The following is a 16,686-nucleotide window of genomic DNA, read 5'->3' on the forward strand; positions in this document are numbered from 1 at the left end:
TAACATTAACTCAAAAAACACAAAATAATAATGTTGGAGAGGTTGTGGAGAGACTGGAACACTTATATACTGTTGGTGGGAATGTGAAATGGAATAACCACTTTGGAAATTGATTTGGTGCGTCCTTAAAAAGCTAGAAATAGAGCTACACACAATCCAGCGATCCCACTTCTTGGAATATATCCTAGATAAATTAGAGTTGTCACATGAATAGATATGTGCACACCCATGTTTATTGCAGCACTGTTCACAATAGTAAAAAGATGGAAACAATATAGGTGCCCATCAACAGATGAATGGATAAAGAAATTGTGGTATATTCACACAATGGAATACTATGCAACAATAAAGAACAACAATGAATCCTCGAAACATAACATGGATGAATCCGGAAGGCATTATGTGAGTGAAATTAGTAACAGAAGGACAAAGGCTGTATGAGACCAAAATTACAAGAATTCAAGAAAAGGTTTAAACACAGAAGAAAACATTCTCTGATCTTTATGAGGGTGGGGAGGGAGGGAGAGGGGTATTCACTAGATAATAAACAGGAATTATCTTAGGTGAAAGGAAGGACAATGCACAATACAGGGGAAGTCACACAACTGGACTAAGCCAAAAGCTAAGATGTTCCCTGAATACAACCAAACACTTAGAGGGACAGAGTAGCAGAGGCAGGGGTCTGGAGTCCATGGTTTCAGGGGACTTCTATTGGCATAACAAAGTTTATGAAGAAAACTTTCTGCATCCCAAATTGGTGAGTGGTGTCAGGGGTCTTAAACCCTATCGAGCGGCCATCTAAGATGCATCAATTTGTCCCAACCCACCTGGAGCAAAAGAGAATGAAGAACACCAAAGAGACAAGGAAAATATGAGTCCAGGAGACAGAAAGGACCCCATAAACCAGAGACTCCATCAGCCTGAGACCAGAAGAACTAGTCTGTGCCCAGCTACCACCAATGACCACCCTGACAGGGAACACAACAGATTCCCTGAAGGAGCAAGCGAAAGTGGGGTGCAGAGCTCAAATTCTAGTAAAAAGAGCAGACTTAATGTTTGACTGAGACTGGAGGAACCCCAGAAGACATGGCCCCCAGAATCTCTGCTACCCCAGAACTGAAACCATTCCCAAAGCCAACTCTTCAGACAAAAATTAGACTGGACTGTAAGATTCAAAATGATACTGGTGAAGAGGGTGTTTCTTAGCTCAAGTAGATAAAAAAAATACATGAGACTAAATGGGCAGCTCCTGTCTGGAGGTAGGATGAGAAGGCAAAAATGGGCAGGAGCTGGCTGAATGGGCACAGGAAATTCGGGTGGAAAGGAGGAGTGTGCTGTCACATTATAGAGACAGACACTAGGGTCACATAACAATGTGTGTATAAATTTTTGCATGAGAAACTAACTTGACCTGTAAACTTGCACTTAAATCACCATGAAAAAAAAAAAAAAGAAAATAGTGCTGAGTGCCCTCCCAGAGCATCATCCAGGAAAAGTGAAAGTTGGTGATGCTGGAATTCAAGTCTCCACCACATTCTCGGGTGTGCCCTGCCACTGAGCATCAGGGCTGCTGAGGAGGGTTCCAGGGTTGGGTAGGAGGCCAAGTTCTGACCTAGGAGTAAGGCCCAAGGTCAGGGAACCATGAGCTTCACATCACCCTACACTGAAGATGTCCACCACTGTAAAATGTTCCTTCCCTCTCCAGTCCCAATCATGGCACTTACAAAATATCGTAGGAACAGATAGTACAGAAATATGTAGTGATTATGGGAATGTTAAATATTTTAAGACTTTTCTAGAGATGTGGTTCAATGTTTTCTCATCAAAAACTAAAACTAAGAGGCCATAGATGACTCAAGTTGATGTTTAAGGTTTTCCTTCTCCCTGAGCTTTCCCTTGGCCTTCTCTCTTCTCTGAGCTTCTTTGGCACTTGCGGCATGTAGTTCACACCTGATTGTTGGCCAACATTGCCCTGCACTGATATTTCATGTTAGTGCTTTTTCTCTGAAAAAAAATTATAAGCCACGTGAAGACAGGGAAAGGTGGTGGACACAGTGCCTGTCATAGTGTCTGCACGCTTCGATACTCAGGAAATGCTTGATGCTGCTGGTGGCCAGGCTTTCAGATTGCCGGATTTGGAGGAGCCCTTAGAGACCTCAAATGAAGGAAAGAAGGGCTGAGAGTTTGCACATCTAATAATATTGTTGAGCTGCTTCTTGGGGCTAGGGATACTTTAGTGGTTGAGAGTTAGCTGTGATTAAAAAAAAAAAGTGAGAGAGAGAGAAAGAAATATTCTCTAAGGCAGTGATTCTCAAACTTTAATGTATATCATTAGCTCACGGCTTGTTGCAGGTGGTACCTTTTTAATTTGGGGGTTTGTATGGAGGACAAAATATCACCTATATTACTGATGGCTGTTGTTAGGTGTCTTTGACAATTCTGACTCATAGTAACCCCATGTGACAGAGTAGAGCTGTCCCATAGAGTTTTCTAGGTTGTAATCTTTACAGGAGCAGATCACCTAGTCTTTTCTCCTGTAGGGCCATGGGTTGGATTCGAACTGCCAACCTTTCTGTTAGCAGCCAAGTGCTTAACCATTGTACCACCAGGGCTCCTATATTACTGATAGAGGTTAAATTTTAGGATATGGCTTAGTATAAGAGTACATTTTACTTGCTAACTAAGCCTTAAATTTAGGCATCCTCTTCTACCCAGTCACAGGCTCCAACGGGCCGAGCACGCTTTCCCACATGCACGTGGCCTATCCCTGCAAGACTTAGGCATGGATGAGCAGAGAATCATCTGATGTGACTTCCTTATGTGTTGCAAATCCTATCACTGTGATGTAATGAGATGGATTAGTGGCAGTTATATTGATGAGATCTACAAGATTAGATAGTATCTTAAGCCAATCTCTTTTGAGATATAAAAGAGAGAAGCAAGCAGAGAGATGGGGGACCTCATACTCCCAAGAAAGTAGCACCGGGAGAAGAGTTGTCCTTTGGGCCCGGGGTTCCTGCAAGAAGAAGCTCCCAGACCAAGGGAAGACTGATGACAAGGACCTTCCTCCAGAGCTGACGGAGAGAGAAATCCTTCCCCTGGAGCTGACACCCTGAATTTGGACTTCCAGCCTACTAGACTGTGAGAAAATAAATTTCTCTTTCTTAAAGTCATCCACTTGTGGTGTTTCTGTTACAGCAGCACTAGGTGACTAAGACAGTAAGGTACTCTGGAGAGTTCTCTGTGAACCTGTCCATTGGGTGTAGCACAACAAATCTGGGAGATTGGTTCAGATGTTTACTTTTTTGGCGGGGGTGGGGGCTGGACTCTAAGAGATACTTAGATTGTATTTGCTTTCCTGGAGTTAATATATTAGGCATATCCTGTTGCCAGTGCATCCCTGCAGGACATTTGCCTCAATCTGTTCCACAAGAAAAAGAATCTGGTTCTCCCCCTTTTGCTACAAGTCTCTACCTCCAAGGCTAAAGTGGTTTGTAAAACTGAAGACAAGCAGCATGTAGTATTGTACCTGCAAGAGACAAAGAGACAGAGAAACAAGATAATCGTACTTTATCTATCATGGATTAAGAGTACAATTTCAAAAGGGTGAAATAAGTGAATACTCTGAGCCCAATTTTGACATAGACTCTTCCCTGAGGATTGGAGAATACCATTCATACTCAGTTACTCGATCTTGAGTCCATAAGAATGTGTGAGTATGGCCAGTACCTTCTATCCTGTTTGGGAAAAGAGTACAACTTGCTTTCCTTAAGCTATTATTTTTAGACCGGAATAAAATACTTAAATGGGGATATTGTCTTAATTAGAGAATACGTGTTCATTTCATGAAACTACTTTGTGCAAAAAACGGGACTAGTTCTGTGAATAACATAAAGCTTAATAAGAATTAATGTTGATTAATGTCAACATTAGAATTTAGAAATAATTCCTCAGAGGAAGGCATTAATGGGATGGGCCAGCATGAAAGGTCTATGGAAACGCATTTTAGGAGCTGAGCATGAAAGGAAGGGTAGGACTTCAGCAGATGGTGCTCTTGGTGTCCCAGGCAAAGCGGTGAGCAAATGCACAGAGGCAGGAAATCTGGAGAGATGGAGGTTGTAGAAAGAGTGAGTGATCTTATTTGACCACAATGTAGGACATTGGGGAGTATCAGGAGACAGGCTCAGAGAGGGAGTTAGGATCAGGTTGTGGAAGGCTGAGACTATCAGGCTAAGGAGTTTTGATTTTACGGTGTGGTCAGGAACCACTTAAATACATTGATCAGTAGAGTTACTCAATCAGCAGTTCCATGATAGGGAGATTTACGTGACCATGACGTGTAGGCTGAATTGGAGGGGGACGAGACTAGAACGGGATTCACTGCAACATTTTAGGTAAGATGTAGACAGGAAGCTGAACTAATGAATTAACTAAGATAATGCGGAAGCATGGTCAGAACAAAATAGAAAAACAAACAAAAAAAGATAGCCTTTTATTATTGCAAAAGCAGTGTGTATACCTTGTATGATGTTTTTAAAAAGTTACAAAAATGTGATAAAAACACTATATTCCCGCCACCCAGAGATCTCACTTTTAATATACTAGGCGTATCCTTCTGATTCTTTTTCTATGTATGTGTGTGAGCGTATGTATACGTGCACACATACACATAAACACACACACATATTTAACCAAAATGAGATTGCACCAACTAGATACATAGGTATACCAAAAAAAAAAAAAAATTCCTATTGAGTGTATTCTGACTCATAGAGACCCTATAGTACAGAGTAGAACTGCCCCCGTAGAGTTTCCAAGGAGTGCCTGGTGGATTCGAACTGCCGACCTTTTGGTTAGCAGACGTAGCTCTTAAACACGATGCCACTAGACACACATTATCACTCTGCATTTTTTCTTTTTTTTTTTTTTACCAAAATGAGAACTTACTGCACATATGGTTACCCTTTTTCAAAGTAAGGAGTTATTTTAATAGCCTCAAAGCGTGACAAATGAGTTCTCTGGCTTTCTGTTTTTTGAATATCATTACAAATTTGCAGATTTTAATTGAGTCAATATATTTCAATACATTATAATCATTATACTTTTTGACATTTATATTGTGATTTTGGCAAGTGGGTGCTTTATCAGGCTGTCCCCTTTTGACGTGACCCCATTAATATTGAATGTCCCTTTGCTTTCTAGTGCAATGAAAAGTCCCAGACTCACCTTGACCTCACTGAGACAGAAACGAGCTGTTTCTCCAAGGACCTCTGATGCCTTCAGCGGAAATGGTTTCAGAGACTGTGTTCTGGCAAAACAGCAAGGCATTTTCTTCTTTAGTCAATTTTATTACAATAATTTATTACATATATTATACTTATATGCATATATATATGATTTATACATATACAGTTTATTACAAACAATAAAATGAATCCATTATGGCAAACATATGCACTTGTGTAGCCACCACCAGAACCAACAGATGGAATATTTCTATCACCCCCAAAAGTTTTCCCCTGCCACTTTGTAGTCAGTTTCTTTCCCATTTCCACCCCCACGCAACCACTGATCTATTTTCCGTGGAATCATACAGTAGCTGGAAACCCTGGTGGCGTAGTGGTTAAGTGCTACCACTGGTAACCAAAGGGTCAGCAGTTCGAAGCCTCCAGGCGCTCCTTGGAAACTCTATGGGGCAGTTCTACTCTGTCCTATAGGGTCTCTATGAGTCGGAATCGACTCGATGGCACTGGGTTTGCTTTGGTTTGGTTTTATACAGTAGCTACTCTTTTGTGCCTGCTTTTTTATTCTGTCATAGACTTGATCCACAGTCTTGGGCAGAAGCTACCTACATTGTGACATCTTCTCTCTGCAGTACAGTGATCTTGAGTGAATCTGAGTTTGAGAGACACGTACCAGAGATCTATTTCTTTGAGTGTGGCTGCTGTGTGGGTGGTGAGAAGCACCCAAAAGGGCCCTTTTCAAAGGAGTTCAAGTGCCAATTTCCTTTAATGTTTTCAGAAGACTAAATCTCCCACTTTCAGGTTGTGAGGGATGTGTCCTTCCTCAGGTATTGGATCTTGGAAGCCTGCCCTACTTGTTTGAGATAAGCTTGGAATAATCCATTGGAGATTTAAGGATTCTGTGAGTTTGGGATTCCATTTATTCTTTCTACTTTGCCAGATGTCTGTGGATAATAAGGACAGTGCAGAGGTTGGAAGACCAGCACATCATGACAAATTTCCTTGATAACTGAGTCTGTAAGACATGTGCCCCAATCATTAGACAATGCAAAAGGCAAGCCTCAAAGAGGAAAAATTTGTTCTAACGACCTTTAGTTACCATAGTAGCATCTGTCTTTCAGCTAGAGGTAACTGTATGTGAACTGGCAAAAGTCTGTTTTCTTGTTTTTATATGATTGGTCTCTCTCATATTTATAATCTTTCTTCAGGTAATTTATTATGTATAGACACACAGGAAAAAGCATAAACTATGTAAAGATAGTTCAAAGACAAGGAACAGGGCCAGAATCCGATAGGACCCAAGAACTGGCCATAATTTTCTATTGAAGCATAAAATTTTTTCCTATAGTCGCCCATCCCTTGACCAAAAGACAATCTCAAAGCAAAGTTATTCTAATTTAAAAAATAAGGCTGTTCATTATTATTTACACAGGGCAGCGAGAATGGTAATTTATCACATAACCTTTCAAATCTGTTTTGCTAGATGTTTTCATAAGGAATCTCAGATTTAACTAGTAAAAGCCTCCTGAGGTTAAGAAGCCAAGTCCAAAATTGCCACCAGATTTCACTTGTCATGTCCACAGATTTGGGTGAGTTCCTCGCTTTTCAAGGTCCCCAAATATCATAAAGTTCCTGGCCTGGCAGGAAGTGACCTCCCCTACTCACCTGTAAGGCTGGAAACCCTGTCAGTCAGGTACCAGGCCAGTACTGGGAGGACTTTGTAAGCACTGGCTCTGTAAAGTCAATCTTAATTCCTTAAATGTGTCTGGTCATACCTGATTCTCTGAGCATCATTTTAAATATGATGCTCCAGTCAAAGCTTGGCTGTATAATCAAGTTTTCCAATTATGTCCCATTAATGAAAAGTAAAAATTCTTATTGAACTTATGCAAAGAATTACGTTGTCATAAATAAGAATACTCACTACGAGTTTTTCAAATTTCAACGGATCAGGAGGAGAGAAAAGAAAAATGTTGCATTTTTTTTTTTTTTTGGAAAAAGTCTGTAGTTTAAGAGTCAAGAGAGAAGTTTTTTATATCTAGAAAATAGAACATCGAAACATCAGCCATATCCCCTACATAAAATCCATAATAATTTTTCTGTCCTCTCAGGCACATATAATTTATTTCTCTTCCACTCAATCCTAGGTCAGCATTCTATGAACTCCAAGAGTTCTAGAAATCTTGATTCAGTTCAGTGATATCTTTAGCGGTCCATGTGCAAAATATCTATCACAGTCCTTTCCATGAATCTCTGATACAGTCCATTTTCTCTGATACAGTTCATTTCCTGTCTAAGTGCTTTCAGGGAGTCTGCGAAGTAAAAACTATCTGCATACAACAAAACTTAAAAACGGTCATGGTTAACTTATTACTACTAATAAAATACTGATGAGAATTCATTACAAAGTAATGCAAAGCTAAATAAAGTCAATTAAAAAAACTTTAGACAAAATATCTCTAAACATGATGATTAATCCTATTTTCAAAGAACTTCAGATAATCCCGAGACATAATATACCAAGAATATATCAAGATTGTCAGTTCTCTAAACATCTGAATATTAATAAAACTCCAAAGGTAAACTATGTGAATTCCCAGTTAAGACCATTTATTAGATTCTAGATTCAAATTAAAAAAACAAAGCTGTGGCCAAGTCAGCAATTTAAGATCTTGTTGTCTAATATCAGGCAAAACATCACAAAGAGATACTGACATTCATACAAATTTTTAACCCAACGAAAATTAAACACTTCTCCTGATTTGACAATATGTTTCTTGCAACTCACAACACATTAAATAAACCTTATTATTTCTAACACTTTTCTCTTTTACTAAACAGGAACAAATATTTTATGGCTTTCCACAAAGTTTCAAAAAATAAGATTTTAGGAATAAAAGACATCACTTTAGGATAAAAGAGAAGTTATAACATTACTGAGAAACAATAATTGGATTGCTGTTTAACCGAAGTCAAAAAGATTTTAAAAGTAAAGAAAAAAAAAAAACTTAGCTTATTCAAAAGCCGTGAGATTTAGTTTTTAAGAACATGATGAACTCAGCTTATTCTGAGACTCAGAATCTTTGCCTGCTAGGCAGATTGCACAGAAGATAAAGTTAACCCTTCAGTTCAGTAGTTAAAGAAATGTTGTCATCTTAACCCATTTTTTTATATACTCTTTGATACTAAGGTTATTAAATTTTTCGTAAATTAACTCAGCAAACTTTAGCCACAACAGATAAAAATTTTGACCACATCAAATAAAATTCCTTTTTTTTTTTTTATAAACCTTTGAAGTCTTTTTGTCTTCTATAGTACAACTTTTTAAAGTGGTAAAAATAAACACATTCATTAACACATTCATTGTGGCATACAAAAAGACACAAGTGCATAAACTTAAATTATAATGAATATTCATTAACTCAATATCAGTCAGTTACCTAAAGATCTTGGAAGTATCTTTAAGCCTATATACACCCAAAACATAACTACTGTTGAAATAAAGTTTGTTTAAATATTCTAAATTTTTATCCAACATTTTAGCTTTTTTTTTAATCAGTTATTACCAACATTTTTTCAATATAACCTTAGCCCTTTTAAGACTGTCAACTTCTTTTGGAAATCACAAAGTCTCGACTCCAGCCAACTATCTTATTCATTGATATTAATATGACCATCGGTCTCTGGCTAGGATGAAACAGGGAACCCTTTGTTAATCCAGTATCTTGGTAGAACATTTTCCAATTTTAGGTGCATTTTCATTGTGATTTTTATCTTTTGGCTTTTTAAAATTCCTCTATAACAGGAAGGACTTGTTTATGGTTTTTGAATGTTGGAAATCTACCCAGTTTCTGATAACTGTATTAAGACAGCATTTGCCCCATTTTAACCATATCAGTGCCCACATTATTTATCCTATTTTTAATACCTTTAAGAGATCCTCATTCTGTTTGGAGAAGTCCCTTGACTTTTTTTTTTTTTTTTTTTAACTAGTCTTTTGGTAATCAATTTAGCCTTCCTTATTTAGGATAACTTTTCTTTAACAACTGATAAAGCCATCAAATTTTAGCTAGCCTAATTTTTTTTTTTTTTTTACGTTTGTTTCAATCTAGGTTTTTCTAACCTTTTTTCTCACTCTGCAGCAACCAGCCTTTGGATAAAATTATTCCTTTTTCCTTAACATGACACATCCCCATGCTCAGTCTCGCCTAAATTACTTAAAAGGATTTTGGAAACTGCCTTTAGGCCAACATATTACAAACATAAAAACTTGTGTCAGAATGAATTCACTTTTCTTAATTCCTAGAAATATTAGGATTATTTAATTTATATAAGTGCTTAAGCCCATTGCCATCAAATCAATTTTGACTCATAGTGACCCTATAAGGACAGAGTAGAACTGGCCCATAGGGTTTCCAAGGGTGTAATTCTTACAGAAAGAGACCACCACATATTTATCCTGCAGAGCAGCTGGCGGGTTCAAACCACCGACCTTCCCGTTAGTAGCAGAGAACTTTAACCACTGTCCCACCAGGGCTCCTTATAAGTGCTTATTTATCTCTAAAAAGCAACCATGATAACATTCTTTGAAGGAATATTATAATCTAATCTGATAATACCATCTGGGGGTACGAAAATCTTACATTTTCATAACGCTATCTTCTGGGCACTTTAAAGAATCCAGTTTAGAATAATTTGTGTCTTTTTGAAGCCTTGTTAAGTCAATCAAAATAAACAATCTATCCTTTTTCAGTGCACTTTTCAAATGAACCAATTTATATCAAAGAGATTTTCAAAGTAACTACTAAAGGCCCAAATCATAATATAAGAGCAAGAACGTTTTTGTTGGAAGGGAAAAGAACTGAGACTTAAAACTACCCCATGAAAGTTGCCAAAGTTAGCTTCAATTACACTACCTCATGGTGGACAGTGGGGGGAAAAACAGACAGAATGCTATCCCTAGATCAAAGCCAAAGCTCTCAGGACAAAAAATGAGACAAAAGAACCACAAACTCACTGGTCTGTAAGGCTGGTTCAAACCTTACAGCCTACATGCCTGGTTTTTGTTTTGTTTTGTTTTTTACACTGTGGTTTTCCTTTTTATGATAATCAACAAGTTTAGACAGCACAGTAGAAAACAAAGCAAATGGGAACCCAGCTCCCCAAAGTGGCCACTCAAAATTCAGGATATTGTTGGTATTGTCAACCCACTTCCAAAAAACATGTGGCTTCGGAGTGAGAATATGCTCAGAATTCCTATATCCTTAAAATGACTGTATCTACACTGAGGTCCCCATCAAACAGCTGCCTACAGGCACAGGGATTCATGCACCTTACCCGAAACAGATAGAACAAAAGGGTCACTTGCCAAAATGACGTCCAGACTCTAAACTTATTGGCTGGAGTCGATCAATAAAACCAGGAGCTCAAAACACAAAAATAATGGAGCTCAAATCTGGGAGAGATTAATCCCTCCACTCCATGAGATTGGTGAGGGAAACCATGGACAAAAGGGGCTTGTGGGCACCAGCACCTGTTCACTCACCATCTACAGAGGGAGCAAGGAGTCTGCTCATGACCCCACTTCTGGCACCAGAACTGTTGAAAGAAAAAATCTAATCAGTAAGTCAGTTAGAGTTAAAAAGGTTTTATTTGGTGGAAAAAACTGTTCATGAACAGGGAGCTCACCTGTGAAGAGAGGAGCTCATCCATCACCTTACAATTTTTATTAGTTCATATGCAGTACAAACTATTAGGGGATTTCTCGAAAGAAAATTTTTTTTATTGTGCTTTAAGTCAAAGTTTACAATTCAAGTCAGTTTCTCATAAAAAAACTTAAACACACATTGTTATGTGACCCTAGTTGTTCTCCCTACAATGTGACAGGACACTCCTTCTTTCCACTCTGTATTTCCCATGTCCATTCAACCAGCTCCTGTCCCCCTCTGCCTTCTTTTCTCACCTCCAGGCAGGAGCTATCCATTTATTCTCACGTGTGTACTTGAGCCAAGAAGCTTACTCTTCACCAGTATCATTTTATGTCTTATAGTCCAGTCTAATCTTTGTCTGAAGAGCTAGCATCGAGAATGGTTTTAGTTTTGGGCTAACAGAGAGTCCAGGGGCCATGACCTCCAGGGTTCCTGCAGTCTCAGACCATTAAGTCTGGTCTATTTACTAGAATTTGAGGTCTGCATCTCACTTTTCTCCTGTACCATCAGGGATTCTCTGTTGTGTTCCCTGTCAGGGCAGTCATTGGTGGTAGCCAGGCACCATCTAGTTCTTCTGGTCTCAGGCTGATGGAGCCTCTGGTTTATGGGGACCCTTCTGTCTCTTGGGCTCATATTTTCCTTGTGTCTTTGATGTTCTTCATTCTCCTGTGCTCCAGATGGGTTGAGACCAATTGATGCATCTTGGTCACTTGGTAGCTTTTAAGACCCCACACGCCGCTCATCAAAGTGGGATGCAGAACGTTTTCTTAATATACTTTGTTATGTCAATTGACCTAGATGTCCCCTGAAACCATGGTCCCCAGACCTCTGCCCCTGCTACTCTGTCCCTTGAAGTGTTTGGTTGTATTCAGGAAACTTCTTAGTTCTTGGATTAGTCCAGTTGTGCTGACTTCCCCTGTATTTTGTGTTGTCCTTCCTTTCACCTAAAATAATTCTTGTCTACTATCTAATTAGTGAATACTCCTCTCCCTCCCTTCCTCCCCACCCTTTTAGCCATCAAAGAACGTTTTTGTCTTCTGTGTTTAAATCTTTTCTTGAGTTCTTATAATCGTGGTCTCATACAATATATGTCCTTTTGGGACTAACTGACTTCACTCAGCATAACGCCTTTCAGATTCCTCTATGTTATAAGATGTTTCACAGATTCATTATTGTTCTTGATCATTGTGTATTACTCCATTGTGTGAATATACCATAATTTGTTTATCTGTTCATCCATTGATGGGCACCTTGGTTGTTTCCATCTTTTTGCTCTTGTGAGCAGTCCTGCAATGAACATGGGTGGGCATATATCTATTTGTGTGAAGGCTCTTATTTCTCTAGGATATATTCCAAGAGGTGGGATTGCTGGATCATATGGTAGTTCTATTTCTAGCTTTCTAAGGAAGCACCAAATTGATTTCCAAAATGGTTGTATTATTTTACATTCCCACCAGCAGCGTATGTGTTTCAGTTTCTCCACAACCTCTCCAACATTTATTATTTTTTGTGTTTTGGATTAATGCCAGACTTGTTGGGGTAAGACGGCATCTCATTGTAGTTTCGATTTAAATTTCTCTAATGGCTAATATTGTGAGCATTTCCTTATGTATCTGTTAGCCACCTGACTGTCTTCTTTGGTGAAGTGTCTGTTCATATTCTTTGCCCATTTTTCAGTTGGGTTATTTTTCTTTTTGTTGTTGAGGTTTTGCAGTATCTTACAGAATTTAGGGATTAGATGCTGATCAAATTTGTCGTAGCCGGTCTGTAGGTTGTCTTTTTACTCTTTGATGAAGCCTTTGGATGAGTGTAAGTGTTTGATTTTTAGGAGCTCCCAGTTGTCTTGTTTCTCTTCTGGTGTTTGTGCATTGTTAGTAATGTTTTGTATACTGTCTCAAAAGAAGAATTTTAAATGATTGGTTGTCATTCATTTAATCGGCACGAGGCAGCTTGGATTAGTTTACTAAGTTTGCATGTCTGCATTCTATAGGCTAGTTATGGCTTATCTAATTATTTAAAATTTTCCAAAACTGTCCTTATCATGAATTTTTAGTTTCTGTGAAGGGTTAAGAGTTAAGTTTAAATGGGGAGTGGCGGTGGGAGAGCAGTTTTCTTTAACAGTATGTATTTTCTAAAATACAACCATCAAAATTAGAAAATTAATATTGATAGATTATTACCATGTAATCCTCAGACCCCATTCAAATTTCAGCAATGTTTCAGAAAAAGAATACAAAGCATTTAGTTGTCATGTCTCTTTACTCCCTTCATTCAGGAAGACTTTCTTAGTCTTTGACATAATCTCTTAAGATCATAGTCCATTTATTTCATAGAATATCCTGCAATATGGGTTTGTCTGACATCTCATGTCTGAATTCAGATTATATAATTTTGGCAGGAGTATCACTGAAGCTTGTGTTCATATTGTACCGTATCAGGTGACATAGGATTTCTATTTATCCCATTAATGATAAAGTTCATATTGATTATTTGACTGATATGGGATCTGCTAAGTTTCTTCACTGTGAAATTATTTTTAACAAATGCTAGTGAATACAAAATATATCCAAATTCATGTGAAATTGCTAAACCTTATAGGGAACATTGCAGCTTAGCTGCTTTTATTAGAGAGTGCAAAGGTCTAAAAATCAATGATCTAAGCTTAAAAACAGGGGCTATTCAGAGCTCAGTGGTAAAATTCTCACCTCCCGTGTGGGAGACCTGGATTCAATTCCTTCCAATGCATGTCATGCTATCCACCACCCATCTGTCATTGAAGGCTTGCACGTTGCTTTGATGCTGGACAGATTTCAGTGAAGCTTCCAGACTAAAATGCATAAGGAAGAAAGTCCTGGTGATTAACTTCTGAAAACCAGCCAATGAAAACCCTAATGAATGACAACGATCAAATCCATTGTGCATGGCATCCCCATGAGTCAGAGTCGACTCAGCAGCAGCTAACACCAACTAGCTTAAGAAGTTAAAAGAAGCCCTCCTGCCTTTCCTCCTCTGCAGTAGCCCCAGAGCCTTGGCCCCAGCCCTATGGATGCGGCCAACCTATGGTGTGTGCAATGGCTACATAGAAGAGGACAGAGGCTGGGGAGGGGTCTCAGCCTCAGCCCAAACATGTCCATGGAGCATGTAGCTGCCTTGCTGGGCCCAGGTGTGCTGTCCCCATTTTCAGGCCATAGCCGAGCCAGGATCCACAGGGCAGCGGGTGTGGGGAGTTGAGGCCTCATGGGCACTGTAGAAGGGGGATAGGTGGTTGCCCATTCCTCTTCCCCAGGAACACCTTGAAGTTAGCACCTACTGCAAGTTTGTCGTGCTGTTCATAAATTACCTAGGCTGTATTTCCTAGAGGAGCCTTACCAGCACGGGGTCTGCCATTGTGACATATTGTTGTTGTTGTGTGATATCAAGTTGATTTGGACTCCTTGCAATGCTATATATGACAGCATAGAACTGCCCCCATAAAATTTCTTAGGCTGTAATATTTTCTAGGAGCAGATAGCCAAGTTTTTCCTTCTGCAGAAGAGCTGATGGGTTCAAACCACCGACCTTTTGGTTAGCAGCTGAATGCTTTAACCATTGTCCCACTAGTGTTCTTTGACATATCCTATAGATTCACTAAACTCACTTGATTGTGGAGAACACACTGGAATCATTTTACAGGGGGTTCTCCATGCTTTTTCTACTGTTTATCCACAAGAAGGGTTCCTGGCCCATTATAGAGGGGTTTCCCTCACTATTTTAGGGGACCTATCACTCTCTGCTGGCTCTGTTCTAGTTCACAGGAACCTAGAGAAGATCTGAATGGACCCAAAATTGATTCTCTCTCCTGAAGAATTTTGCTATGTCTTCCTGGCTGCTGCTATGACCCAGGTTCTCTCATTTTCCTTTGACTTCTTGAAGGGAAAGAAGCAGGCTCAGAGTCTTACTCTCACCCGCTGTGGAAGAGTAGGTGTTTCTTTCTCAGAAGTGGGAGTGGACTGTTCTGGCATATCGAAAGTCCCAAGGGATGCTGGGGCTCTGGAATGGATTGACAGCCAACACACTGAAGTTAGCTCCATAATTTGGAGTTACGTTTGGCACCTTTGAGTTCTGCAAAAGAATCTATCTTTACCAAAATGGCTACATTTTGTCTCCTCTGAGCTATAAATTGACCCCAAAGGTGGATCAGAGTTTACACCCCCAAGAATTGTAGAAATTAAAGTTCTTCAAAACAGGAAAACTAGTCTAAAACAACAACTTTGTAAAACTGAGTGAACCTGAAAGTCCACTGGCTAATGGTGTGTTGATGTCATAGCTAAGTGTAGCCTCGTGATTGTGCATATGCAGAGTGATGAGAGAGCCCTCCTAATAGCTGCTTTTGGAAGCTATAAGGTTCAGCCTTACACTACCATTGAGCTCTGTTAAAACAAAAATCATATTAAGCTAATGATAAAAATTGGTTGAAGTTTACTTAATGTATGACCTGTAAATTGGAGTAACATTTTGACTAGGGACTCAAAAAGTTCCAGAGAGGAAAAAATATCCAACTGTTTTCATACCCCGTCTTATCAACATTGTCATGGAAGCAGGCTGAACAGTGTTTGTTGTTATGTGCCGTCGAGTTGGCTTTGACTCATAGAGACCCTATGTACAACAGAATGAAACACTGCCTGGTCCTGTAACATCCTCACAATCATTTTTATGCTTCAGCTCTTTGTTGCAGCCACTGTGGCAATTCTTCTCATTAAGGGTCTTCCTCTTTTTTGCTGACCCTCTACTTTACCAAGGATGATGTCCTTCTCCAGGGACTAGTTCCTCCTGATAACATGTCCAAAGTACATGAGACCAAGTCTCGCCATCCTCGCTTCTAAGGAGTATTCCGGGTGTTCTTCTTCCAAGACAGACTTGTTCATTCTTCCAAAAAATCCACAGTATGGTGAATATTCTTCACCAACACCATAATTCAAAGGCATCAATTCTTCTTCAGTCTTCCTTGTTCATGCATATGAGGTGAATGAAAACACCATGGTTTGGATGAGACACACCTGAGCCCTTAAAGTGACATCTTTGCTTTTTAACACTTTAAAGAAGTCTTCTGTAGCAGTTTTGCCCAATAAAAAAAGTACAATACATCCTTTAATTTCTTTGTTGCTTCCATGGATGTTAATTGTGGACTCAAGTAAAATGAAATACTTGACAACTTCAATATTTTCTGTTTATCATTATGTTACTTATTGGTCCAATTGTGAGGATTTTTGTCTTCCCTATGTTGAAGTATAATCCATACTGGAGGCTGTGGTCTTTGATCTTCGTGAGTAAGTGCTTCAAGTCCTCTTTGCTTTCAGCAAGGAAGATTGCACCAACTACATATCACAGATTGTTAATGAGTCTTCCTCCAATCCTGATACCTCATTCTTCTTCAAATAGCCCAACTTCTCAGATTATTTTCTTGGCATACAGATTGAATAAGTATGGTGAAAGGATACAACCCTTATGCACACATTTCCTGATTTTAAACCACCCAGTATCCCCTTGTTCTGTTCAGGTGACTGCCTCTTGATCTAAGTACAGGTTCCTCATGAGTACTGTTAAGTGTTCTGGAATTCTCATTCTTCACAATGTTATCCATAATTTGTTATGATTCACACAGCTGAATGCATCTGCATAGTCAATAAAACACAGGTAAACATCTTTCTGGTATTCCGTGCTTTCAGCCATGATCCACCTGACATCAGCAATGATAT

General features: G+C 39.1%; 1 pseudogene; it reads left to right on the forward strand.

The window, feature by feature from the left end:
* Positions 1-14,591: 14,591 nt before the first annotated feature.
* LOC100657457 (solute carrier family 25 member 43-like) lies at positions 14,592-15,191 on the forward strand (annotated as a pseudogene).
* The last annotated feature ends 1,495 nt before the right edge of the window (positions 15,192-16,686 follow it).

This window comes from Loxodonta africana, chromosome 3 (assembly GCF_030014295.1).
Source record: "Loxodonta africana isolate mLoxAfr1 chromosome 3, mLoxAfr1.hap2, whole genome shotgun sequence".
Lineage (NCBI taxonomy): Eukaryota > Metazoa > Chordata > Mammalia > Proboscidea > Elephantidae > Loxodonta > Loxodonta africana.